At 29.5% G+C, this 27,024-nt stretch overlaps 1 protein-coding gene across 4 annotated transcripts in view; it reads left to right on the plus strand.

The window, feature by feature from the left end:
- The window catches only part of LOC142319518 (uncharacterized), a 113,263-nt gene that overhangs the window by 59,008 nt on the left and 27,231 nt on the right, over positions 1-27,024 (plus strand). The window lies entirely within an intron of this gene.

A 27,024-nucleotide genomic window follows, 5' to 3' on the forward strand; every position in this document is an offset into this window, starting at 1 on the left:
TATGTTTAAAAAAATAAATCGTGTAAAATGAAAGCGCATTTGTAACGTAATTTACTAATTATTTTTAAAAATTTAATTCCTTTATGGAATAAAAAGAGTTATATCGTTACTTGGAAAACGTTTACTTGTCAAATTTAATAACGAAGATAGCAAGAAATAAAATCTTAATTTAATCGCGTTGACAATTGCATTATAATCAAATCTACCAAGAAGTATTCAAAATTTCGTTAACAACAATTTCATGGTTTCTACGCCTCTTGAGACACAACTTCAGAAACAAAGGTGGGTAAATTAATAAAAATCTTCGAAAGAGTCACCAGTGACAATTTACTTTTGTAATATTCCTATGTTTCCTTGAACGATTAAAAGATCCGTATTAATAATAAATTCATATGTTGACAACTCTTTTTTTCGGTAGATGTATGTTGAATTCCCTAATAACTGGGCTATAAATACACAGTTTCTCAGAATGGAGTATACATTAATTTCTCGCTTTACACAAAACGTCACAGCCTTATTTATAGTAGCGAATAATGTAAAACATCTGATATATAAATGGCCTTAATCGGAGTCGCATACTCCGAGATTAATGATGTCATTATCTTCAATTGCTTGAAATCCAGATATGTAAAATTATACGCCGCTCATCGAATAAGAAAACACGAAACCACGTCATTCCTTAATACGACGGAGCATTTTATTATCATTTTTCGGGAGTGTTTTTTCCCCGCATGAGGTCGCCTATAACAATTACGGTTATTATAGCGGCCCCTGAAATACATATACATGAATGCAGATTCCGGATTGTTCCTATAACTTTTCGTGAACGGTTTGAAAGTCATTACAAAAATAAATACATTGAAAAGTAAGCAAATAAAAACGAACGTTTAATTTTTTTCGATAAATATTTGCCGGATAATAGCAACAACTGCTGGCTGTAATTCTGTGAAACAGACACGTAGTTATTTTGTAGCTAACATGGGAGAAGGAATAGTTTTGACCTCCTCCTAGAAGTGCAGACAAACTCTGTAATTACTTAACGCTTCACTGGTTACCACGATTTCAACTCATTTAAAACATTATTCTAAAATAAATGACCAAATAATGTGTTCATTTTAGTTTAATAAAAATACCTTAAAAACAGTCATGCGTATATTTTTAATTAAACGAAATCTGTTGTATAATAGTCGGTAACCTTATTAGGAACGAAAATAATTTAAGTTTTCCTTTTCAAAATTAACGTGTTTAAAAGAGAACTATTTTTCATTATCTACGACCATATTTCTGGTTTAGAAATTACATACGTCTCATCACTTGTTACGGTAATATAAAATTTTTGAAACCATAGAATGTATAGACGAATATTTATCGATTGATGTAGAGAAGTTAAGAAAAAATATATATATAATTTATTTTTAATATTTAACATAAAAAATTTAAGATATTATTCAAAAAATCACGGTCGACATAAATCACGTCATCTACTTAAAACAGTAAATTCTATTTGTGAGGTTATAAGCTGATTTTTTAATTTTTATTTATAGCAATTACCTTGGACTAGTATTTAAAAGTATTTTCAGGTAAATTAAATGTTAGGTACACCTTGTTAGGAACAGTACCCGCTGAAATCGGTTAATCTTAACAAAAGAATTAACTTGAAAACTTATATAGTTACTTGGAAAATGTTTACTTATCAAATTTAATAACGAAAATCGCAAAGGTAAAATCTTAATTTTATCGTGTTGGTAATTACATTATAATCAAATGTACCAAGCAGTACTCAAAATTTCGTTAACAACAATTTCAGTTAATCTTAACAAAAGAATTAACTTGAAAACTTTAAAAAATTAAAGAATATGCTTTAATTTATTTATTTATTGTTATTCCATTTTTTTTTTCCATTACCAGATTGCACCGTTTCCATTTTACGTTTGTATATGCATATGTTTGTACGGGAATACAGAGAGAGTAATGGAAAGGAAAATTTGAAATCGGGACACCTTTCATGAGAATGAAAGTTTATATAATTATCAAATTTTTCATTATTTATCCTGTCCTCACAGAAAATCAATTGAAAGTAATAGCATGCTGGTGGAATCAACCGAACGTTTCAGCAAGGGACAAAATGCATACTGTCAGGTCGATTAGTATCACTGAAATTGTATTAAATAAACAAAAATTAACCTTTTTTTAACGTATTTATTTGTTTAAAGTGCAAAATTGTAATTGAATTGGTAGGAAACAGGAACTTTTTTCTCAAGTTTTGCTGTTATAGGTTGATTTATCTGTATTTATATATTACGCTATCCTATTATACGAATTAAAATAAACTTTTAAATAATTTTATTTTAATTAACCTGAAGACACATCTGGAAAATTATTCAAAATAGACCTACAACTTCCAATTCTAAAGACGGATGTATGATCATTTCTGCTGCAGGGGCTAACATTCAAAACAGACCGTATAATTAATGTTTTCGTTAAATAATTTGAACCGGGACTGGTCTTGAAATAAAAACACGTTTATGAATTTAAACAAGCACGAAAGCCAAACTAGTCTTTCTTTTTCCACCAATAGTAGTATATGTAAAAATATCTTCCTGTCGTAAACTATTTAACTTTTAATATCGTAAATTGAACCCACCGACCGGGTCGGTCTAGTGGTGAACGAGTCTTCGCAGATCAGCTGATTTTGAAGTCGAGAGTTCCACCGTTCAAATCCTAGTAAAGGCAGTTACTTTTATACGGATTTGAATACTAGATCGCGGATACCGGTGTTCTTTGGTGGTTGGGTTTCGATTAACCACATATCTCAGAAACGGTCGACCCGAGACTGTATAAGATTACACTTCACTTACACTCATACATTTCATCTTCTGAATTAATGATTGACGGTGATTCCCGGAGGTTAAAGAGGAAAAAAATATCTTAAATTGAATTATGAAGTTTATTCACGTAAATTTCACGATCAGTCTTATCATTTTCACAGCGAACGTAGGGATAAAACATAAATTCAGATGTTATCAAAGACCCAATTATTCTCAATTTTTTTTACCGATTTCTTAAATATTTTAATAACCGGTAAATATTTTAGTATTGAAGCCTTCATAAATCAATCCGCTGTTAATAATTACTACAATTAAATAAAGTAGTTAACGGGTATTCATATCGGTTATGAAGCTTTTAAACGAGCTGATAGTGACAGTTATTAACGTAAGCGTGTAATAAATCATCGCTTCGATGTAGTGTAATGAAATAACCGCACATGTGTGTAATGGTATTTATTTTGCACGTCAAAAAAGGGAGAGTGCAGTAGGCAGATGCCCGTCGGTCGCAGGATTGGCGGTTAACATAACACGGCGAACGCCTTGATTACAGTCACTAGGTCCGTAATACGATGGGCCGGCTATAGTCTGAACCCGGTCCGCCCGCTCGGTTACGACCGCGACCGAGAAACCGGTCCTATACGCCCTGAAGGGAACTTCAGGCAAGAAAACCTGAACCCGAACCCGCTTCTGCTACTCCACCTTCTCTTACGACGCTACAATGCTGCATTCCTCAGACTATTCTTCCTTCCTACACCTGTAACTCGTATACATTCCTCGGTTAAACTGAAAGTAATCCACCGTTCGTTTTGTGCATTACTATTGTACAGGACAATGAATTATTAACTGCGGATGTGTTACTGTTAATGAGCATAACCCGTATCGTTTAACAGCATGCGGCTTGCGACATGCCGTTACTAAAAGTTAATTGAATACGTTTCAAAGATAATCGTAACGTATGTCAAAATTTTACCGCTCCCTTAGGTGAAAAATCAAAATGTTTTCTTACTCGTATAAACCTGGCTATACTGTATATATATAAATTGAACTAATCATTAAAATGTTTAAAAAAATATATGTGTTTTTGTTTCAATAAAAATTCTCTTGAAATTTTTTTTATAGAACTACTAATGACATTTTGGTATTAAAACAATCGCTTAATACTAACAATTTACGATTAACTTATGATAAAAGTAAAGCCCTACATTTTGAAACATTTCATAATCGAACACAGTTTTACACCTTTAAAAGTGTTCGAAACTTAGCGGCTGTGACAGAATGTGTAAATCTGGAATTGCGTCAATTTATCTTGGCTTAATGTTTGAGATTTAAAATTTGGCTACTTAAGAACATTTCTAATTATGTTCTGGACTATTTTACTATTTTTTTCTTTTTATTTTATTTTCCTAATATGTACGTTGCAATCTGTTCAGCTAGTGAACAATAAGCAACCCCCACGCCCTAGTGAGATGAGGATGATGTGTATCGCATGTATAAATGAGGTGTAATCTTGTACATATTCAGGCCAACCGTTCCTCTGACGTACGGTTAATTGAAACCCAATTACCAAAGTACACCGGTGTTAATTGTCTAGTATTCAAATCCATATAAAAACAACTAACTTTTACTAGGATTTCAACCGAACTTTGCCTCGAAAATCAGCTGCTAAACAAATGATTTGTGACGACGACGAGTTTAATATTCAAAACGTTTAACAGTTAAAAAAAGTCATAATAATAATAAGACAAAATAATAAAAGTCGGGTAAATTCGGGTGAATGTTATATAAAGCCACTCTATCTTTATTAAACTAAATAAACGTTTCGTATTTGTAACAAATTTAGATGCTATCTTATCAAAATATTTTACAACCATTTTGGTATCGTCGGTCTTTAACAAAGAAATTGCTTTTTATATTCGAAAATATAATTTGTTTTAAATTTTTTTGCTGTACATAATTATACAATTTGAAGAGCATAAATAATGTCACTATACCGAGATTGAGAACAGTTGTACAGAAACATGCATTTTTTTTACTGCATGATCCCTTAAATATGATATTAATTTTACAAATATTTTAAACTATCGCATAAAGTTTAATACAAAATGTAAATTATTTATCTGATTTTGTGATTTTATTCTTTATTGTAATTAAACATTTTTTGTTATTATACAATTTTTAGTTGAAAATAATTAAAACAGATCAAGACAAATATTTTAACTTCTCAATATTTTAAAAATAAATGCTACGCATTCAGGATGAAGATTTATAACGCACTTATATATATTTTTTTTATTAATTAAAGCATTAAAGTCGTGTTAATTATGTTTGTGTAATATAAATTAAATTTGAATTGTGTATTACGATCTATGTATGAAAGTATTTTCATACATATTTTTTGGTTTGCGAGAAATTAAACGGTTCCTAAAGGTATCTTAGCCTTTATGAAATGTTTAAATGGATATCTAAAGCTAAAAAATGACCCGACTTAAAAAGACATTCCCTTCACTAGTAACGCAATTTAATTTTAATTTTAAAAAATCGGCCCGCCTCTCGTATCCGGGATGAACTAATCGCGTGTATTTAATTTTTGTTAGATATATTTTTTGAATTAGATACGGCAACCCTAACTTAACTTATTCGATTTAAAATTACGTTTTTAGTTTTAAGCTGATCAAATACAATAAAATATTTTAACAAAATGCTCTCTAATAGTTAAATTAGATTTTCTGTGTATTTATAGAACAGCATAACAGAATTTTGATAACGGGTGATACTGTTCAAAAAGAAATAGTAACGTCAAATAAAACATTTGTTATATTTAAACATTTTTAAGTTGCATAATATTTATAGCAGTTAAAAAATACATGTTACAATAAATTTATAAATTCTTTTATTTATTTTTATAACTATCAGTGGTCCATTAAATGTCGTGAATTTACATGGGTTTAGTCGATAGAGTAGGAGTCACGCGGCGATAACAATCGTCCAGTTCTTCCGCCATGAAATCGTTTAATATAAGCCTTGTACAAAATAAGTTAATGATGTACAAATAGGTTATCCATCATTAAAACGAATACGCTTCTTACTTGCATATACAATATTAAACAATAGTCAATGTATTACATTAAATCTAATAATACAGAATGTAAATTAATTTATAATACAGTCTTTTTATAAAGCTACAATATAGTGCAATTAAAACGTTCTAAAAATGTCGTAAAAAGAAATACATACACACACACACACACACACACACCTCAAAAGAACAGACATGTATAACGAATCGGATGCTGTTTCTATACGGATAAAACAATTAATTTGTTAACTGTAAGATATTAAATATTTTCCTTTTACACGCACATATGCGTATAATTCTATGTAATCGAGGTGCTGGATAAATATAAAGATGTTGAGATGACATTTCAGTTTCCAAAAGCATTTACCAGTAATTTGATGCGTACGTCTAAATATGTTTACTTTATCGGATATCTCGTATATTTTACTTGTCTGTCTTATTTGTAAGAAAGCTTTTTACAGAATATTAGTTTGCTATGACACGACGAAAATATAAGTCTACAAAGGTTATTGACAGACTAAAGGTGAGAGGATACGGGTTTAACAGAGTGAGTGCATCGAGAGAGAGTGAGAGAGAGAAGTACGAACTGGACGAGGGCTACCGCTATGCTGGTTTTAACCTTGACCGTAGCTCGAGCTCCGCTGTGTAAGAAGCGGGGATTCTAACAACACCGGCTCGGCCAGTGGAGTCGTTAGTTGGCTGAAAGGTCACCTTGACGGACCGGCAAGATGGCTGCCGGTTTCCCCCACCTAACTACATCACCGTAGTCATCTTTATAAGAATGCTTTCCAGACGGGAAGATAGAACGGGGCTCCTCTAGTAAAATCCTCTTTCTGAGTCATACTCAGAACTGTTAGGTCTTCTTCCTTCGACAACAAAAACGACGACGACCCACACACCCTTAACTGTGTACAAAACTGTTAAAAACCGTTGACCCTTTTCCAAGAATGGTGTCAGCTGTTTTGTTTTAACATTTATTACCGTATTCAAAGTAACATTTAAGGTGAAGCTTTGGAAATAGAAATAATAGTTTAACACAGAAATGTTTCACTTCCACCGACCTAAAAAAAAATATAAATTAGATTATTACATTTTTTTGTGTGTAGTGAAACTTGTAAAATTTTAACTAATCTGTTCTGGAGACTTCAATGTTAGTATAGAAAAGATGAACTAAATAAATTATTTACGAAAAAAAATCTTTGTTATATTAAAATTGTAAAAAACTAATTAAAACAAACTTTTTTTTAAATTTTAACTGTACCGTAATTTATTTATTCATATTGCGAATACACTCGCGGAAGAACCCTTTGACTATTTAAAAAGTAGTAAAACTGAATCTACATACAGTTAACGTCATCAGCTAATTATTTCTTAACTTTAATTCTTAGAAGGAAGAGATCAATTAAGTCTATTCTTTTTAATTATCAATTTAATGGTAATTTTCAGTGTTAAGTGAAATTAATGTTCTCTATTAATTTATACATATATTAAAAAAAATTTAATAATTATATAAGTTTTTTATACTGGCAGTTGTAAGAAATTCTTTAAGATTTCAAAAAATGAAAAATTTATATTTTTGGATTCGCTTTTATGTGCCCTTGAATGTAGGTAAGATTTAGACGCTTGACTGGATCCTTCAGATGTGAGAGGTGACCCGATGCATATATATATATATATATATATATATATATATATATATAGGGAAAAATGATTGCAGTGATCACGAATATTGTTTATTTGTATAGTGAGAGCATGCAATTCAATATGACTCATCTAACTACATTGATATCGTTTATTTCTTAGTAATATATAAATTATATAACAGTTCCAGGAAGTGGTTAAATAATTATTCCCATAGGATAGATTATATCTCATTTAAAGTGTTATATCTCCCAAACACTGTATTAGATCGATTTAGAATTAAAATAACAAGAATATAAACTATGATATGCGGTTATAACTTTTCAGTAGGCAATGCAACGGCAATAATGAAAAATGAGATTACCTTGAAATAAAAATACACTGAATAATTATATTTCAGTGACATTGTTTTAATAAAAAAAATCTATATTTAACTTCACCGAAGTAATTTTTAATCTTATATAGTTACTTTTTTATGGTTGCCCACCAATTAAATTTCATTTGGGTGTATGAATTTTTTTAACAATTACTAAGGAAGTTCATATAATATAAACATACCTTTATACATACAAACACAAATAAATGAAGTATTCTCGAAATTTTGGAATAAAACAATTGCCGATCGATAATTTATACAACCATTCATAAAATATGAAAAAAAAATTAACTACCTGTTTTTACAGTAGAATATCTTAGTATATTTTTTCATAAATTTAAGAAAATTTTTGTCTCTTTTTAAAGTACGTAATATTCTCCTATTATCAATCATCGATGTATACAATAACATGATTACCTGTTAATGATGATACTCATAAACGAGCTAATACAATTTTCTTTAAGAACTTATTGTTTATTTCCAATTTACTAGAAGGCTTATTGTTTTTTAACAACTAATTATTTAACAAAATTTTATTATTAACAATTATAGTTACAGTCAATATCTTTTCATTGTTATTATTATTGCAAAATATCTAAATTTCTAGTCTCACTTTTCTTAACTGTTCGTTTTAAAACTACGATTAGATATAACACCCCATTATAGGATGGATATATTTAATTACTTATTAATTGATCAACAAACAGATTATCTAAAAGTAATCAAATCGATAAATATAAATAAATAGACAATATAAATCCACGTTTGTTTATGATCATCGAAAAGATGCTTTCACAAATAATAAATATCAAATTACACATTAAATCAGATGTAGCAATAATAATAATAATTGTAACAATTGTAATAAGTAGATGTGATAATGATTTTTCCAGCTTTTTGATCGATAATATTAATTACAATGAATTAGCAAAAGGGAAACGATCAAAACAGTTTTCAAAAATGAAAAGCAGAAGCGCATCTCGGGTGAAACCATTACGAGAAGATATAGAGGAATATAATAAAATTATATACACCTAAATAAGGAAACCGTATACGAGAACAGAAATAAAAAAGGAAAAAAAAAAAAAATAAATAAAAATACATTTACTCCAGAAATATTGTCTCTGTAAAATAAAAACAGAATACTGAAAACATACAAGCACACATACACATTCGTATGTATTGTGTTACTACAGAATTAGTCGGAAATTCTAAGATTCGACTCCTTGTAAAGGTAGTTTGCTTTTGTATGGATTTGAATGCTACACTGTGGTACCGGTATTCTTTGATGGTCGGGCTAACCACACGTCTAGGGAGTGGTCGACCTGAGTCTGTTCCAGACTACATGTTTACCGATACATTTACACTTACATTGCATTGCACTACGTCTGGAGCCACGTCAGGCCTGGCAAATCTGTAGCGGTAATTACATTTGCTTATACACGCAGACCGAGTAGTAGTTGTAAATCTAGTTGGAGAAAACAACATATATGTATAATTTTTTTTTTTGCTTTTATTAAAAAAAATGCAAAAAAGCTCGTCACTTACACAGAGTCTAAATTTTAATCTATAACTCTAGCCGTCCTGGAAAACTCATATTTGTATCAACCCTTTGTATTTTTGTTTACTTTTTAAGGGTAAAAACTGATAAACTGAAGACATGGCAACGAATATTATAGTTAAAGATCAAGAATAAATACCTAGTTTATTTATTTTTCATAAACGTTGTAGGTATAATTTTATCTGGAATATTTAAAATATGGAGTCGAGACGGTAATATTATATTTCCAATCTCAAAACATTACACCTATAGGTATTATTAAACATTTATACAAATAAACTAGCTTATAATTTAATGATTTACGATTTACCAATCCGATTTATCCATTTAATTTTTTTTTTTCAATTAAAAAATTCTTATATTCAAATTCTGTTTATTGTAAAATGTTTTTCCTGGCAGCGTAATTTCAAATATTTTTCCATAAAAATCCGACCGATTAATAAACTAGGAATCCAGACATGTGTGATAAAATTTAATTTACTTCATACTCAGTATTATTTTGATTTTATCGTTGATGGAAAAATTCTGATTAAAAATAGAATCACATAGTACAGGTGATTCAAAGAAACGGGAAATTTTGAAAGTTGTGTTGGTAGCCGTGGGCGATTGGTACCACTTGATAAGTGGCGCCAGCCTCTCTAACCTAATCTGCCATTTAGCTGTCATGGATCCTTGGAGTGGTGCGCAACGTGCATTTGCTATCAAAGCGTTTTACAAAAACAATGACAGTGTGGAAGGAGCGCCTAGAGAATTTCGCCATCATTTTAATCTGGGACGGCACGACCAAGTTCCATCAGCACATGCAATTGGATATCTGCATGGATATCCAATTATATTATAATATACACCTGCTGCAATATCCAATATTGATATTGCAGCATGGATATCTAATTTTGAGGAAACTGGTTCGGCAATGAAAAAGAAACCTCCAGGCCGTGAGCGAACCGTCCGTACACCACAGAATGTTCAAGCTTTACAAGATGCTGTCACACGAAGTCCACATCGGTCAATCCGTCGTGTCTCAGCATCTTTACAATTGCAAAGTTCAAGTGTTCAAAGAATGTTAGTGAAGGACTTGCAATACCATCCGTACAAGTTGCAGATCGTCCAGGAACTGAAACCGAACGATGCAGTTGTGCGAGCACAATTCTGTAATATAATGCTTCAGAAGATAAATGATAACGAAGAGTTTGTTCACGAACTGTGGATGTCAGACGAAGCGCATTTCCACCTCGGTGGATTTGTTAACAAGCAAAATTTCAGATACTGGGGACAAGAAAATCCTACGCAGCTACACCAGCGTCCGTTGCACAGCCAGAAAGTGACCGTGTGGTGTGCTATGACATCTTACGGTGTTATAGGCCCTTATTTTTTTTAGGATGTCAATGGTCTTGCGATTACAGTGACGTCGGCTCGTTACGTAACCATTCTTGAAACCTTTGTTGTGGAACAACAAAAGAGATTTCCACCGATTCTTAACACAGCCTGGTTTCCACAAGACGGAGCAACGTCACATACTGCACGAATATCGATGGCAGCTGTACGCCGATTGTTTGGACAACGTGTCATTTCACGAAATGGTGACGTTAGATGGCCTCCCAGATCGCCTGATCTCTCAGCTTGCGATTACTTTTTGTGGGGGTCACCTTAAAAGCAAAGTGTTCCACAGTAGACATGCTACAACGGAAGAACTGAAGGCAAAGATCCGAGAAGCAATTGCGGAAATTCCAGTTGAGATGTTACGTCAAACCATGAAAAATTTAACGAAGAGACTTCGTGAGTGTTTACGTAGAAGATGAGGTCACCTGGAAGATGTCATCTTTAAAAAATAAACTAAAATGTATGTATCCTAAAATGTACAATTACATGAAATAAAATTCATTTTCTAAAAAAAAAATTTCATTAACGTTATTTAATTATTAAAATTTCCCGTTTCTTTGAATCGCTCTGTATTTCTTAATATTTGCTTTTAGTAACATCCAATTATTATATGATTAAAAACCTAATGGGGTCGATTTAAAAAGAAATTCAACGAAGTTTGATAAATTTTAGGAGTATATTGAATTTTATAGAAGTGTAAATGTAAATAAATAAAACTTCAAATAAGTTTTATTTATTTATTTAATTAAAACGATACTGCTTACATTTATAAAAAACTTTTCTGCTTTTGTTTTATTATTTATAATTAGAAAATAGCAATGAAAATTAGCGGTAACTATCCGTTTCATTAATGGGTTTTTGCGTGTTTTGTTTTAAAGTGTCGTTTCAAAAACGTAAGAAAGAATCCTGCTTATTAGTAAAACTTGTTAACCGTAAATTATTAGTACAATAATTTTTTTTCAGCAGTATTTGACTTTGCTTTGTTTATTTTATTATTATTATTGTCAACCGGAAAAGCAAGAAGTATGTTTGGTACTGGTCACGCATTTACTTATGAATCACATGAGCAGCCAGGCTTGCTGTATAGATAACAGAAAGGAGGAAATTATTAAAATATTTTTTTCCTTAAACTTCATTTTGAATCTTTTGTTGGAGGAAAATATAACGTAGAATCAAGATAACGTTCTTAGTTGTGCTATGGAATTGTTTACCGTACAGTATGCTATATTAATTGTTTTCTTACAACAGAGTATGAAGAGGAACTAATGAGCTAATTGTATGAAATAGTAATTTGATGTAGTCGTAGATTTTCTTTGCTGATTGATTACGCTACAGTAAAATATGATAATAAATTCATAATGCGATTTGCAATTAAAGATATAATAACTTTTATAAAATTTTTCAAAATAAATAAAAGAATAACGATCGTTTTCCTCCTTACGAAGGACTTGAATTCATAAATATTCTATTCTCCTAACTCTGACACAAATAAATTACGTTCTTAAATTTATTTAATTAAAGCGTTGCTAGCCGTATGACAAAACGATTAATAACGAAAAAGAATAACAATTAAATAACGTAGTTTTCTTCTATTAATAAAAAAAAAAAAATAGTTATATCAAAGTTAACGAAGTAATTTTTAAACAAAAAATAATATTTATATCAGAAATCTTAATTTTCTTAAAAGATGCGCAAATGAATTCATGTCATTTTCTATTTTAAAGTCATACCGTTTGAGATTTTAAACAAAATTTTTTGAACTATATGTAATATATACACATATACGAGTATAAGATTGTCAATGGAAAAAAGACTTGATGAGGTATTCTACTAATCCACAAACATAAGTCTTTGCCACAAGTTCGAGCGGTTGATCCTTTTTTCCTTTCTTTTTCTGCTTAGCCTCTGGAACCACCGTAAGGTATTACTTCAGAGAATGAATGAGGATCATACATATGAATATAAATGAAGTATAGTTTTGTACAGTCTCAGGTCGACCGTTCTGACGCGTGGTTAATTGAAACCCAACCTTAAAGAACACCGGTATCCAAAATCTAGTATGGGGGTGATTGATCCATCTTGCCGTATTGTAAATAAATATATAAACAAGACAAAAAAACATGTATATATAAACACGAAACAATTTAATTTGTCTTAAAAGCTGTAACAGCGGAAATGAACGAAGACAACTATGTCGATGTTTAGTCCCCTTTACATTCATTTATGAATAACAAATAATATAATACATAAATGACGAAATAAATGTATTATCATCTGTAAAAGAAGACCTCGTTTATAATATTAAATGCCTATTATTTTGTATATTTATTTGCATCTATTAATCTTGGATTGTAATCGACTCTGTAAATTCAATACGCAATTTAAATAAATATACACTCAAATATACTGTGCGTATCTGATAGGTTTATTACAAATAATCAAGAAGTTACGTGTAAGCGTCAGCTATGTTTATTTTTGATAACGAAACGCGTTTGGAACAAATAATATAATTAGTTCAACTATAGTCTTTAACCGCTTATTAAGATTAAACAGTAATATTAAACTCATTACTTTAAAGCGTGGATTTTTACGGACCAAACGTGCACTGTAAATAAAGATTATGAATACTGCATAATTTATGTAATTAACAAAATTGTAATTTCCAGAGCATTATAGTACTAAAAAGAGGGTAGCTTTTATTTTATTGCTGTGTATCGGATTAAGAAATCTGGGAGGCTTTTGTCATCGACCGATAAAGCATAAACACACGGAAAAATATTTTTTATAGATTAACTACCCAATAAAATCAGTTAAAACGAATAAGTTTTATAAAATAATGTACATACAAAACTTTGTGCGCGTTAGTAAAAACTGTGGAGTGGTTTTCTCTACCGTAAATACTGATAAATGTTTAATTCTACAAATAAACTGTTTGATAATTATTGTGCAATGTTCATTCGCTAATTTTTAAAATCGCATTAAGTTCTGTTGTCATTTAATTACTTAGTTTTTCCAGGAATATCTAAGCTACATCGTAAACACCTGGAAAAACCGCTAGATTGTTGATATGAAAGATAGGCATATTCAAAAGAATAAAAGTTTAGAATTTATATTTTGGATAAAATAAAATTATAAGTTTGTAATTCAGAAATTTTATAAAAATTTGTACTTCGATTACAAAATATATATATAATTTTTTTTTTTTATCAAGCTATAACACCATTTTGAAAGGGGCGCATTTTTTATTTCGATAGCCATCCCACAAATACTGTGTATACTGAGGTCTTTAATTAATAAAAGAGTAACTATGTTGATAATTTACGGCTCAAATTTATGTTCTTAAATACGTGTAAAATCCTGCATACCATTTTATCTTGTTTCCCATTTCTGATAGCTTATAGAAAATATATCGCGACCTGTTCTGTTGCATTCCAATCGTACACGTAATTAACGTTGTTTCGAAGTTCTACTGAAACGGAATCTATCTTCTAGTCACAATACTACGTAAAAGAAAGTATAGATCTTAAGTAATGATCGTGGAAATTGAGTTAATTATATTTTTATATATATTTTTTTTTACGTTCATTTACCTATTATTTCTAAGCTTAGACGAAATAGGTACGCGGTAAGAGTTTTACAACCGGATATCCTTCCTGACGACCGCTGGAAGATAAAAAAGAAGGCAACTTAATGTTAATAGATTTAATAAAACCGATCCTTTTAAATAAATTATAAGATGAATTCGGTCATTCTTTTAAAATTTTAAATTCTTTTACATCGGAGATGCAAATAAAAAATTTTAGAATCTAATAATTGCAGGTTTAGTTAAATCGTTTAGGGTGTACTTAGAAAATAGGTGGCACACCTATTTGTAGTTTAGGTTTTGTTATTAAGTAAGAGAATAAAAACGTATGAAGTGCATAGACTACACGTATTTCAAAACATTCCTGTGGTACTTAAACGATCAACAGGTTTATTAATGATAATGGTAGCTCGTAATTTTTTTTTTTTAATTAAAAACCGGTCGTAAATATACACCATTTACCGTGAAAAGTTTATTTAAGATCTTAAATGCACGCGCATTCTTTTCCAAGAATATTTTATAGTAGTACATAAATTTAAATGTAAATATGATGGAAATACTCGTCGATCGTGCCGGTAAACACAAGCGATCTCGACAAATGACGAAGTACTTCGATGGCCTTGCCTGCAGGAAAGATGCTATCGGGTTGGCGGTCCAGGGTTCAAGGCTCATAACGTCACCTTCCATTGCAATCAATAATCACTTATTTGACTGATGATGCAACCTGATCGTTTTCTTTCTCTCTTCCTCCTTTTTTTCTGTATATCTGATAAGCACGGTCAGAAAACAAGAAAGCCTAAGTAGTCGTTACCGAACGGTTGTCAGTAACATCTTTAACCTTCGAACTCCAAAGATATTAATTACCGAACAGAAATTTCTAACGCTGCAGTTACTACATCATTGTATTGTTTTATTAGATGTGTCCTCTTTTTTCTATTTCGATACGTGCACAATGCGTATTTTAGAGGCTGACTACTTCGTCATTGTTTTTTTTGTTTTTTTTTTAATAAAACGTAAGCCTACCTTTTCATGATTAGTTTTAATGCGAAATTATATTTGTTACTAAATGATTATTATTATTAGAAATTTATTAATAAACAAGCACATTCTTCCTGAAATAGAAGTGAAGGAGCATGTTTTAATCTATAAATAAGTCATACGTTATTTTAACTCCTTAACCTCATCATTCAGAATAAATTAGGATATGAATACCTACTGTTGATTAGTAGCGTTAAACTAGTTATAAATTTAACAGCAGCACGATTTTATATATATATATATATATATGTGTGTGTGTGTGTGTGTGTGTGTGTGTGTGTGTATTTTTAATAAAATAAATTAATCTTGAAGTTAAATGATGTTTAAACAGTAATAGTTTTTTCGTTTGTAAGGTAATGTACTTCGATATTTAATTTTCCTTTCTTAATATTTCCTATTCTATTTATTGCTTCTGTTATTTCATATAACTTGTAAAGTAATTAAGTTGTTAAAAAAATGTTTAACGTTGTTAAAAACCGTTTTTCTTCCTTTCAAACATGTGTACCCGCATTCACATGCACATGCATACACAGAGGATTATGAAGAACAATAAAAATGGCAGTAGTGTAATGGATGCGATTTTTAGCGTTACTTTTATTACTTCGTAGTAACATAATAATAATACGTTTTTTCCTACAGTTAACAAATATATATCATAAAAGTAAGAACAAAGAAACAATTTAAGTACTATAAATTATATAGAGAAAATATATATGCGATTGTGTGGACGCAAAACTACAGAAAGGAATTCTGAATACATAAAAAAGTATGGAATTTTTGTAACTTCTACTCAAAAAGTCATCTAAGAACAAATTAAAACTCATTCATTATGCCACTTGGATGGGCAGGTTTACTACATTTCTGTATGTATACTAAAAAAAAACTACTAATTATAGAAGAAAAGAGAAATATAATATAATTATATTTAATTAAACATAAAAACAATAAAATAATGCCAAACCAAATTTGAAAAAAAAAACACCGGGTTCTAGTGATAAGCTCGTCGTAAATCAGCTGATTTCGAAGTCGAAGTTCTCAGGTTCAAATCTTAATAAAGTTAGTTGCTTTTATTCGGATTTGAATACTAGATCGTGGATACCGATGTTCTTTGATGGTAGGGTTTCTTCAATTAACTACACGTCTCAGGAATGCTCGGCCTTAGTTTGTTTAAGACTACATATTTACCAGTACAGTTACATTACACTGGGAAATCGCTAATGACTTCAATTGTTGATTCTACTATAACTAAAAGTATTAAAAAAAAAGTAGACCTAATATTCGTCGTTTGATTAGATTATTCTAATATCAATATTATTTCTATTATACTTTTAATATGTAATAAGTTGTAAAGACTAAGGAAAGGTGATATTTCATACAATTTTGACCCGAAAAATAGAAAATCTCTTCTGTACAATAATCTATTGATTTTTTTATATTAGGTTGGTGGGGTGGAGAGTTACATAAAAAAAGTCTTTTTAATTCTGTACTACACTCTATTAGAATTTCGCTAATCATTAATCGGAGGGAAAATGTTTAACTTTTAAATAAAACAAAAATAAGCTAGCGGCATGATTTTAAATTTCATGAACAGAGGCGGGATTCATGAACAGTAAAGTATACATCTTGAGCGTTACCTCATAATTAAATTAAAATGAGTGAAGGAAAAATAAATCATATGAACACAAATTACTTAACCGACCAAAATTTCGCTGAAGAGTATAGATTACGGTTTATGTCAACCATAATTAGGGAATATGGCAAGAATCAACTTTTTCCCTTAATCTCACATATTCTATCACGCCCATACTATTTGTAAATTCACTAAAGAAATGTACGTACACAGACTGTAATTCGGTTACGTAGATCATTTTCAAATAAATATTTACACAAACTTGTTATTTTATTTTTAATCTTATAAATAGTGTTTATAGTAATTTGTTATAAAGGATCTTTGCTTCAGTGATTTCCAGTTGTTTTTTTTTCAACGTAGAAACTTTATATTACGTAAATGTCCTTAAGGATATATTTTGTAATAAAATATTATTTCATTACACGAATAAATCGTGTCGAATATTTATTTTTAATTGTAAATGATGACCGATGATGGACTGATGTCAGTGAAGTCCTTTTATTTTTTCATTTGTTTATTACAATTATTATTTTATAAAGCGTTGCAAAATACAACACTTTGACTATTATTCAACTCTTACATCATTTATTTCCAACATCATGTAATTTATTTTAATAAATAAATAAATATTATTGGTTAATATTTATATTTAATGAGAGAATTGTAATATTTATTTATTAGTTTCGTTATAATAATTCGCAAATGAAAGGTTAATAAATAAATGTATTACAATTAACGATTAAGTAACATTATCATGTTAACGTTTTTGTTAAAAGTTAGGTTGTCAAGGATGATCAGAACGTTCTTTAAGAACAAGAATAAAAAAACCTGTCGTATTATTACTGTGTAAGTTAATAGGGTTGTTGATGCATTAAACAGATCTGATGAAAAATGATATATATATATAATCTAAAATAAACGGGCGTGGTATATCTATTGCTGAGGAAAGTATCTTATGTCAGATTGATTTTAACAAGTTAATTTCGCTTGAATAATCTATTTTCTTGATTTACACTTAATTATTTTTTATTAGCTTTAATATTTTAGCGTATTATTTGAATTAATTAAAACTTTTAATTGCTACAATTAAAAAGGCTCAATAAAATAATCTGTTTATTAATTCGTTAAATCTTAATTTTTTTACAAAACCATACTTTGACATTGAACATAAAAAAATTTGAAATTTCTTTAGGTTACTTAACTTCAGAAGTATAACAAAATTTATCTACGTAACACTAAAAAGAGCCTACCTGTCCTACTATCGATATAGTATTAAAGATGGACCACACGATTCTGAATCCAATTGAAAGATCTAATATTATGAAAAAAACTGATAATTTTAGGTATGAAAGTTAATGTTTAAACTATTTTAAAATATTTGGTTTTATTAAAATCGTAATGATTTACCACTATTTAAATCATAATTCTGTACATTTTCTCACCATATTGCTTTAATTAAGACGTTAAGCTGAATTTCATTATTTTTCTATAACATTAGAAAATTAAATTTTAGAAAGCAGATTAATTTTTTTTTATGTACTTCACTTTTATAAAAAAAAACTTCGGTAATTAGGTTCAAGCCGTCATCAAAGTTGATGATTTTGTTTACTGACTGATGGTACAGCTACCATAAATCAGAACAAAATCTTAGAAATATTAGAATCTAATCACCAATTACTACAAAAAAAGAAAAGAAAAAATATATGTATATTATTTTGTAAACTAGTTAAATTTATTTTATAAATACTTTCATGACAGTCCCCAGTCTCTTAGACTCTGTCATCATGATTTCAGAATCTTGTGTCGAACAGTAATCTCTACAAAGAACGTTTAAAAGTAAACGTATTTACTTTTAGAACATTTTCTGAAACTGTTGAAGTGTATCAAGTGCCAAAAAATATACAATTTTTTTTCTTTTCATTTTAATGTAAGTAGATATTGGCAATTAAATTATATTTCACTGAAAATAAATTTTTGAAGTTGCGTATGTCATTCTAGTAAAAGAGTGTACAAAAAGCTTTTGGAGGTTAAAAATGAAAGAAAACAGGAAATTTCCCGTCAGGACCCTTAATATGTATCTGAAAAGTTATCTAATATAACTACACGATACTTATTACACGCATTTAGGCTTAATGTAAATAATTAAAATACTCAACCGGTTATATTGCCGTCGTCTTTATTAACGATTGAAATTAAAGAGAGAAATAAATAAATTTATATTTAACCTTACTAAAGATCAAACGGGAAGTTCAATGAACTTTTGCTGACTGAAGCATTAAGGATGCTCGGTTAAGTGTTCGGCTTAGTCGTACGTTTCAAGTCAAGGCCAAGTGAAGGGCCATTTTGACTGACAGCGAACAACTAAGTTAATACACCGGAATGGATCGGTTCTAATACGCCCTTCTAACACTGTACGTCTCCAACAGTTCACCATACTGGGGAGCGGTCAAATCCCACTCGATGTAGACCACATAAAATATTAATAAATGTGGGTTTAAATCCAAGTTGTTATTTTAAACGATTTATAGATATGTAGGTAATTCACTTAACAAAAAAATTTTGAGCTTTTATTCGTTGCAGTTATTTAATGGAATAATACTCCCGATCCGTTTAAAACAGCGTTCACGCATACGATGCTCGAGTACCGGATTTTACTTACTAAGGGAGAAAGGTTATTAATTCAGCATTTAACTAATATTTCTCAAAAGTTTCGTTGTGTCCTTATATTTTCATTCTTAAAGCGTAGACTTCCATATTCCGCTTGTATTCAGTGTTAACGCATGCAATAAAACTAATTTATTTAAGTTTAATATTAGTAATTAATTATGAAATCCTGCTTATTGATGCTAGTATCCACAGTTTTATACTAACGCTATTAACGTCTGGCATACATAAAAGATAAATTTTGGTGGAGTAATGAACAATTCATAAATAAAATAAATTATTTATTTATTTTCAGTATAAAATTCAAGTACACTTGAGACGGTAACGTTTTATTTAAAACCACTTTACTAACAGCGTTTTAAATAAATAACCAAACCACTGTCTGGATTAATTATCAGTTAGTATAACTTCTATAATCCGGAGAAAATTTCAATAGCTATATTATTCTTTTTGTTAAGGTTTTATTAATTACACGGGATCAAGACTGATCGGTTTAAATTCGTATAAAAATACTACGAAATTATAATCTAATTTACAGCACGATGTGAGATAGTAGCAATGACTATGTTATATTTAAAATAAAGTGTTTAAAAAAAAAGGTAATTTATTTTATAAAACGATACAAAAAAATACCATTAGTAATTTTTTTTGCGAAGTATTACGAGCGATGCAAAAAAACAGCCTTGTGAAAAACATAGGAACTTGGATTATTCAACCTATTTTTTGTTGGGTATTTTCATAATAATAATATCTAGCAACTGATTTTTACTTTGTTTATATAAAACGTTATATGAAATTTTAAAACCTACATCCTAATGCAGATGTTTCCTGAAATTTTGTGTTATATTTCTATATTCTCACGGAAAAAAGTAGGACAGAACTAATAGAGGAATCTATAACATTACCCCTTGGATGTTTTTCTACCTGACTTGAGATAGAATCTAACATTGAAAACATTCCCACGCGTAAAGCAAAAGGGGTAGTAAAAGAAGAAGGTAGACGGAGTTCATGTTTACCACAAAAATGTTTTTCTATCACGGTAGGCTATCAGGTGGCACCGTGAAAGTCTTCGTTTAAAGCTAGTCGTGAGAAATCACGGCATGCAACACCTGGCGTAAATTTGATTGATTAATTTCTAACATTTAGCTCATAGTCTTTGTTATTCATTAATGTTACACAGCTTTATAAAATAAAAATAAATAAATTAGAATAATAAACAATATTATTGTTACGCTAGCTTATCTGCATTCTTCATAATTATTTAAATTATAAATTTATAATAATTTAGTACTTTTAAATAACCTACCTATTTTTCTTCATTGAATTCTTACGCTTCCAGCTGATCGTATTATTATTATTATTAATAATTGTAGATTTCCTCAGTGCTGAGGTTTAGTCCAGTAGACATACACAAATGAACAATGTAACAGAAAAAAGTAATGATATGGCAAATAATATTCACAAATTTTTTAATCAGATCTGTAACAAAATACTCAACTCTTTCATGACTGTTTTGTAGTTCTAACCCTTTTTTCCATATTACTATTAACAAGATTTTAAGGTCCCTTCTTCCCTTCTTCTTGGTAGACCCCCTGTACTTGCCGTCTGATAGTAGAATCAAGTGGAGATAAACTTCCATTTCGGTATTTTTAAGCTTTCTTACAATTAGAGCATACTTAATGATGTCATCTTTGTTAATTTACTTAATTCTTCTGTTTTTTTAAATAACTTTAGTTGTATACAGTTACTGCATAAAAATCCCGATGCGTCTTTAATAACTTAATATTTTTATTATCGATGATTATCCTGCAGTCCAGTAGAATTACGCATGTGTATATATGTTAAGTATCATAACCGACCCTACATGAACCACAAATCATACGTAAAACCGACACGGATGTATAAAAAATAACAAGATCTCACGTTGAGCTTATTAGGGAAAGTGTGGATTGTAGTAATTTCCTCCATTTCCCTTCTTCATTGAACGGAACGTAAAATTATAAGTCAGCAAGCCAAGTTCACTAAAAGGTGACATTATTAATTGTTATTTAGTCCTACAAATGACATCTTAATTCTGTTCACCATAGGGACTGTTTTATAGTTAAAACCATTACTCTTAAAGAAAATAACTCTCACCGGTGTTCTTGTACCCGAGATGCTTTTCATGAGTCAAAGCCACAAAAACAACAGATTGATTATTGGTTTTTGTAGTAAAACAGTGCGTTATATACTGCTGTAGGTCATTAGGAAAATATGGACCTTAAATTTAAAAAAGGAATAAATTGGATATGTTAAATCTCCAAATACTACAGCAGAATAAAAAAAAAATTACTACAGATTACACTAGAAATTCAAATCTTATTTACAGTGGAACTTTTTTTTTTAAACGAATAAAATAAAACCAGCGTAAAGCGATTGCAAAATCTAAGAATTTTATGTAAGACCCAAATACTTCTTAACTAAATTTCATAGCTAAAAAAAAAAAAGAATAAAAACGATTCGCTCGATTTTGATGGAATTGAGATATTCGTATTGTTAAGTAGAATATTTATGTATCCAATTTTTTTAATACTAATTACGAGTAATTAACCCATAAGTATTGGAAATTAATATTAATACAATTTTTTTTATAAATTTTTTAAATCTTTAACGTTTAATAGATATGTTTTTAGCACTTGCGGATAACTTTTACGAAATTATTAAAACGAAAATCACTTTCAGTTTAATGTACTTATTTTGTCGAATATCATTGCCAAAAAAGTTAGGATGTAAATCTTTTGATACACCATTTAGATTACAACGTTACTTTTTCGTTTTCCTTATCTTCATCGACGATTTCCATTATGTATTATCCTGTAACTACGTCATCTTAGATACTCATAATATAAATTAACCATTTATACGGGAATCTCATTTTTCATTCATTTTAAGGATAAAGTAAATTTACAAAAGAATTTAATTTTGATTAAATTAGCCACTGCAATTTGACATACTCTAAATAATTACCTTTATTATGACTTATGTCTTGTAAAGTCCAGATCTAAGAAACGTTTTTTATTTATTTTTAAACATTTTTTTTACAGAAAAGTAGACATAACTAAAAATAAATTGACGTAAGAAAGACAAATGTTAAAGGCTAACAATTAAATTCATTCAGATTTTAAAAGATAAAATGGATTTCAAAAGATTATATTTCAAATACCCAGTTAAAGAATATAGAGAAGTAAAAACTTATTAAGTTAACTTACTGAAAAGAGTCATCGAGAATACTTATAGTAAATCCATTTATATATGTTTGCGAATCACAACACACATTCTAATTTGCACATGTAAAGATTAAAAAGGAAAAGATAATAAATGAAATACACTATTAAATGAATAATAAAACAACTTACGAGACAAAAGAAGTCGTAATTGTAAAATTTGCATAACTGTTTCAAGTATTGTTGTTTTATCCGATTTCAATTCATTCAGTTACATATTGTTTCATTGTAAAAAAAGCGGTAACAGTGTTCCGTTTTCCTTTATTTTATTTACAGACTGGTTGTATTACAGATCTCATTCCTGCAGGTACATATATTTTACATTATATATCGATAACATCTTAGAATTTGCAACTACTTAACCGAAATGTTTACTTTGTTATATGCAGTGCACTTTAATATACAAATAGCGAAAAGTTTTATTTAAACTAACTGCACTGAATTGATGTTCAAAAATATTTTGAAATATCTATGTAAATGATTATACTTAATTCCCTTAAAATTTTTATTGTATATCCAAAAAGAAAAATGTAAGAAAACAAACACCCAAATATTTAAAACATTTTCAACACATTTTACTTTTTGAATTTTACACACACACACACACACACACACACACACACACACACACACACACACACACACACACACACACACACACACACACACACACACATACACACACACACACACACACACACACATATATATATATATATATATATATATATATATATATATAAAATTAAAAATAAAGTATAATCAAGTTAAAACCGTGAGTGTAAGAAATTAATGACTATTCAGAAGAGTTCAGATGACCTTGTAAATCTACGTAACAGTTAGATTAGAATGAATAGATTTATTTATTATAAAATATATATTGTACTGATCTCAATGATTTAATTTTAATTAAATTTAATCATCGATGAAACCTCAAGGTTAACGTGTGATTTTAGTAGGTTATTAACTTTAATCGCATATTTAAAAATATAATTTGTTGCAGCTATAAAATTAATTTTTTTTTTAATATATTAATTGATCGGTGAAGAATTATGCGGGTTGAAAAAATTTCTGATAAATTAACGACACCATTAATTAGTCTGCATGATTTAATAGCAATTGGATGTCATAATGCCGTTCTGATTACAGCAGTTAAAATAAGGGGTGATTGGACTGCACAGGTGAATATACTTCATGAATAAATTTCACGGATTAAAAAATACGTAACACCAAAAATTGAATTACAATGGTATAATTAATTACTTTTGTTTATATTATTGGATCGTACGAGCGTGCCGTAAAAACAGAAAGAGGGAGGCAGTTTTAATATATATGTATAAAGTAAATATAGCTACGTTTATGAATAAAACATAAGTATGACCACAAGAGCCGCCATTTTAGTGTCATCCTATGCGGAAGTTCCGTTGCGGTCCGTTGGGCGCGCTGCCGGCTAACAAAATCGTAAAGAGAGGTTAGGCTAGCTGACCCGTTACCCGGACAATAGCCGGCTTCACACCGCGTGTCCTAGCTATTACTGCATTGCAATTCGCCACAAAAAAAAAAAAAAAACCGTGCCGGGCAACATTAACTCATTCAGCCGTAGTAGTGTACTGACGATTCTATTATTCTTTCTGTAGACAAAAAACGGCTAATACCAATTACGCTATACGCACGTGTTATGGTAATAAACCATCGGTCATGATTTGTTTTTGATCAGACACAATTTTTGGTGTAAGATGGGAGTATGTCTTTCATCATTCGCTTTTTACCTTCCTAACATTCCTTTCACAATTTTTTTTTTTTTTTTTTTGTTTTATCCCTGAGTAGATGTAGTTTACACATCTAACAACATAACATTTCCCCAAAATAACAAAATGTTCATTATACCAACTTTCATTCAAGATGTACATTGTTATAATCAACCATTTTTCTATAAATTAATTAGAAATAAACAGTTTATATATTATCTTCATTGTCATGTTATTTGAAAGTACTATATTTAGAAATTAAATTTTGGAAATTGCCCATTCTATTTTTGGAGTTTTTGTGCAGAAAAAAAAAGATTAATCAAATGATTTTCTATAAAAGACCATCTTTTCTTCACAAAAGTCGTACAGTTTTACAACAAATGCAATAATCTAGAGAAAGGAAAGGACTTTTTGGGACTTCAGTTAGAGAATGATAAGATTAACCTCTATTTAATTTCACAGTTAAAAAAAAAATGCTCGCATATTTTCAGTTAATACAAATATTAAAGTTGAACTAAAACTTTGTCCAGACTTTATATACAAGAATACGGCAGATCTGTAAGAAATATGCTTTGATTAACATGGGCAGGATGCTAAAAAATAATTTTAATATTTTTTCTCAATTCAACGAACAATCTTCTTTTTTTTTTTAAGTTCAGAACTATTGACACCTTAGCTGAATTAAATTAGTTTTCATTTAACTGTAATTTGGCTATTTTGGACTAAGAATTTACTTAAACAATAGCACAATTGTTTGCTATTTACTTCATGTGCAGTTTAAGAATGCCCTGGCCATGAATATGGCCAGGCTATATTCCCAAAAACCTTTACTGAAAATGAAGAAAAATGTAGATACAAATACAAAGGACTGACATTTTAACTGGATATCATAAAAAAGGGCAAACTTAAAAAAATAAAATAATTGTAAATTTTTAAGTATTCTAATTCTCATTATTTTACAATGAATTAAATTTCATATAGATAAATATAGAAATTTTCTTTCCTTAAAAAAGATTAGATTAGATTCTCTTAGGACCAACCTTTTAGCTGAAACTAATAATTACAAGAACTGTACTGTAGTAAGGATTTATTAGTAGAGAGGAATGTCGTTTTAAAATAAATATTTATGATAAAATAAAAGATTATTTTTATTTAGTATGAAATGTTATAAATAAAAGATTGTGACTTGGATTATAAAATTTAGTACTTCAAAAAATGAAGAATTACGTTAATTAGGCTGTGAAATTACAAAGGATAAATGATTAAATAAGATTAAGCACAATAATATAAAGAAGGTAAAATGAAATGAAATTCAATTGTAAGAAACTGAAAAATTATTAGAAAAAGGTATTTTAATCATTTGGAACAAAAATTCAGCCAAAGGGAATGCAGTATTATTGAAAAATGTTGAAGATTGTGTAAGCTAACATGTGACTATCTGAGAAAAACTAACTCTTTCCTGTTTAGCCTCCGGTAACTACCGTTTAGATAATTCTTCAGAGAACGAATGAGGATGATATGTATGAGTATAAATGAAGTGTAGTCTTGTACATTCTCAGTTCGACCATTCCTGAGATGTGTGGTTAATTGAAACCCAACCACCAAAGAAACACCGGTATCCACGATCTAGTATTCAAATCCGTGTAAAAATAACTGGCTTTACTAGAACTTGAACACTGGAACTCTCGACTACCAAATCAGCTGATTTGGAAAGATGCGTTCACCACTAGACCAACCCGGTGGGTTGAGAAAAACTAACTGTGAGCCAAATTCTTACTTGAAGAGCTGGGTTGAAAGATATTACACACAGTTTGTTCATTTTATAATGTAAGGAATTGTAAAAAGTAAAACTGTAGGAGATGCAAAACATTAAAATAAATTAGGCTAAACAAGCCAGTAATTAAACGATATACGATACAAAATAAGCTGAAATGAAAAACTAAGTACTAGTAGAAAAGTGGTTCAAATCATTTAATATACTGTTGACAAAAAGTGATTTTCTTGGGAAGTAATTGCTGTTCTAAACATTTAACAATATACATTTGAATAATGTTCTAAAACATACTGAATACTATGTGTTAATTGATAGATAATTAGATCTACATAAATATTCCCATTATGTTCCTGAAATAGTATTTCTGTCAACCTACATTACTGAGAAAGTTTAATGCAACTCACATTAGTAAAACTATTATTTATAAATAAATTCTTGTCACCAGTTAGAACTTTCTAGCTA

The sequence above is a fragment of the Lycorma delicatula genome, chromosome 2 (assembly GCF_047948215.1).
Source record: "Lycorma delicatula isolate Av1 chromosome 2, ASM4794821v1, whole genome shotgun sequence".
NCBI classification, from domain to species: Eukaryota; Metazoa; Arthropoda; class Insecta; order Hemiptera; family Fulgoridae; genus Lycorma; species Lycorma delicatula.